We start from the raw sequence: 3,820 nt of genomic DNA, 5'->3' as shown, positions 1-3,820 counted from the left end.
GATTCAGTTGTTCTACGAGATGTCAAGGTGAGAATTAACCACTTCAGGCATAAGTCAATCCACATGACCGGAAATGGGGCAATGAACAGGATATGGGGATTTTGCTAGTTATAAAGTACAATAATCATCATTACATGATCTAAGACTACTGAAGTATAAGCTGTGTCCCTGACTGATTAATTAGCAAATTCATCTTCGTAGAGTGGAGCTACACTGAATATGGAGTGAGATCATGTAGGGAATGTTGGACTTGTAATAACTAATTGAAGGATAATAATAATCAACGAAAGTGCTTAAAAGTATCAACAAATGCCTTCAAAGTACTTGACACATACTTTGCTTTCAAAAGTGAAACATAATTAATGCTTACGTAAGATTTCTCTTGACTTCTCAGGAGTATACTAACTCCAAGGACAAGTAACATCACAAACCATTATGTAAGTGCTGATGTTGGAGCTGCAATACTACTACCAAGACAAAAAATGAGACAGGTAACACAGCTTTCAGATTTCTAAGAATTGCTAAAATAGTATGTTTACCGAGCATTCAGAGTCTCATAGAGAAAAAAAGTTGAGAATATGACAAGTTCCTACCATCTCAAACACTGCCAATCTAGAACAAAAAGAAAGTACTTGAACGCCTGCAGTAATCGAACACAAACCAGAACATATCAATGCATGACTGTAACGATGCTCTGTAGAGGTGAAAAGGATCCGATGCAGATGCAGGAGTCGCAGGGAGGTAAGTAAACGTACCGAGCAAATCCAGGAGCTGAGCCGTAGTCCGAAGGCGAAGGTAGGTCGAGATCCGGTAAAGGCACTGGTGGCGAACAATCCAAAACGTGAGACAGAATCGTAGTCGAAAAGAGAGCTACAGGGTCAAATCCAAAACAGGCAATGATAGCAAACAATCCAAAGGGCGAGACGAGATCCGAAGTCCGAAGGCAAAAGGTGCAGGCAGAATTCCAGGAAGGCAAAAGAGGGGTGAGAACGCTAGGCTGAGCAACAAGTAGAGAACTCAATACCGAGCAACGGGAATCAGGTACGAATGGTATAAATAACCCGGCGTGCCGCACGGTAGAGCAATTGCAGGTGTGTTAACTCGTGCGGCGGCGCTTGTTAGTAGTAATCCGCTGCTGGTGCTGATTGGCTCGCTTACGTGTTGATCTCCGCTGGCTGGTGGTCGTGACAATGACAATGAAATGTAGTCACAAAATGATTCTACCCTTTCAAGTCCCAAAAAAGACCGAGGAACTTACCGGAGGCGATACCTGGATTTCAAACAGAGTACAATGTAGCCACTGTAGGGGAGAAGATCACAGAGAGCTCTTCTCAGATTGCTCAGAGTCAGCCCCAGCACCCTGTCCTGACTGAAGCAGACAAAGTGGTCAAACAGGTAGGTAGAAATGAGTAAGGAAAAGAGAGTATGGTTATTCTTGCATTGTTTTGTTCGTCTGTCAAAGAAAAGAGTGCTTCTGACTTTTGTCAATGTTCATCTTTATTTTAGGAGAAGAACAAACGGTGGTATCACACTTTGCTCAAGTGTATGATACCATGTGTGTACAGCAGACATCACCAAAGGAACAGGAGACACTAGAGTAGAGAACAAGAATATGAAAAGACTGATGAAAAAAGGCACCAGGAGAAATCCATTGAATATGCACAATCTCGTCCAGTATTTCAATGAAACGTTTCAGTGTTGTTTTTAGTGTCGTCGTATTGCATACATTTAAAACAATTTGTCTTGTTTAATGAACAATTTCATTTACTTTAGTAAAAAGTGTTGTTTACTGTAGTCCTAGCATGGATGCAATTGTTAGAAAAAACGGGAATGAAAAACTGAATGTTTCATATAATATGGGTTTGTGTTAACCCACACACCTAAGTGAAATGTTTGATTACGTTTACAAGACATAACACATAGTTCAGTTGAGTGTGAAAGGGAACAACAGAGAAAGTCACAAACAAAACATTTGTGAAGGACTTGATGAATGTTTTTTCTTTAGAAATGACAAAAAATAAAGAATTTTTCAACAAGATGTCTTTCTATAGTGAGTTTCATTTGAGATAGTCTTTTCTTAGAAGTGCAACAGTGGTATTCCCTACAATTTATTCCCCAATTTGATCATTCTCAGAAATTAGGAGACGGAAACCACACCTACTGTAATATTAGACCTTGTAACAAGGCAACTAGGTTTCAATGGCTTAAAAGGTGCAGAAAGAGGCTCATGTATAATGACCTCCAGTGTCCCACAGGTTTCCCAAATCATTTCTTAGAGTATGGAAAAAGAGGAAATAAAGTGTCTACAGAAAGCGTATACCCCCTTGAACTTTGTTCAGTTTGTTGCGCCAGTGCCAGAGTTTCATGCAATTAAATGAGGACCTCTTTCTCACACCACATATGTTATACTTTCAATGTGAAAAAAGGAAATATTACAAATGTATACATTTTCACCCACATGTTAATATTTGGTAGAAGCCCTTTTCACAGCAATTTCAGCTGTGAGTCTGTTGGTAATGGGCTCCACCACCTCTGCACCAACAAGATTTGATAATATTTGAGAATTTCAGAAGTCTGTCTGGTTTAGCTGAAGAATCAGCTAAGGTAAGTTTCAGGAAGAGCATCTGATTTCTTTCAATAAAGCAGAACAGAGAAAAAACACACAATACAAAATCATGAGAATTTGTATCCATATGACACTTTGACTCGAATACTTTTATCAGACCTACACAGAGTATATACTGTACACACTTTTTCAGCCCAGGTTTATACATTTGGAACTGCCATTTGTAGGTGTTTTTGTGTCTTAGCTCAACACTGTGAAACCTGTAGTTACAAACATGGAGGATGAAGACATGAAGACATATATTGTACCTCTGACCGGCCTACCTTCCAAGAGGTGAAAGATGAAACTTTTCCTTTATCGTCAACTCAGTGAATGTCTTTAAACTTTCGAAAACTGTAACAAAGAATAAGTTAAAAAACTTATTTTCATTGGACCCACAGAAAAGTCAAAGTTGTCCATAGAAATGCCCGTCTAAATCAGAAATCTACAGCACAAAGGCAGTGGCCTTTCGGGACATAAAAATGAAATCAGACTTTACTCAGACGAATTGCCCTTGGTCACGGACATCTTGCTATCAGTCACTACAAAGATGATTTCTCTCGTGCCATGGCTTGCCTGACTTGCATCTTCTGCCGGATGGCTTCTGGTCGCTGGTCAGGATCGACAGCCAGCATGTCCTGGAGCAGTGTCCTTAGCTCCGTGCTTATGGCTCTATTTACTTTCAGGGGGATGTGGAACTGCAGCCAGGGGTTCTCATGCAGGGCCTCTCCAACAGGCCCTGACAGACATATGCTCCTGTATCAGAAACACACTTTAGTTCAATTCTAAAATATTTCTCATAGGACTGAAGGAACCTTTGCCTGTTAAGAGTTAACAATTAGGTCCTCAAGAACTGTTTTACGGTTTTCTACACTTCTGGCTGGCCAAGGTCTCTTTAAGGTCTCTTAAGTGGAGGTGTAACTCATGTATCCTACATGTGATTTAGCAACATGAAAGGGAATAGCTTCTTATCGGATTATGGTCTTGGTTGACTGCCTAAGGCTGACCTAAGTGCCTAACTTTCTGACTTTGTTTATACCTTATATGTTAAGAAGCTTCTTCTGACCAATCAGAAATGTATGCTTTATGTATGAACATTTTGCTCATCAAAGTGAGTGAGAGACAAGGTTAACAGAAATTAGCCACGGCAGTAAATGACAGCATATTTTTGGGTTCTTAAATGGTCTCTACCTGGCACACCTGCAGTGCAAACTG

This window comes from Lepisosteus oculatus, unplaced genomic scaffold (assembly GCF_040954835.1).
Source record: "Lepisosteus oculatus isolate fLepOcu1 unplaced genomic scaffold, fLepOcu1.hap2 HAP2_SCAFFOLD_37, whole genome shotgun sequence".
Taxonomy (NCBI): Eukaryota; Metazoa; Chordata; class Actinopteri; order Semionotiformes; family Lepisosteidae; genus Lepisosteus; species Lepisosteus oculatus.
The sequence above is the reverse complement of the archived record's forward strand: the minus strand, read 5'-3'. Positions refer to the sequence as shown.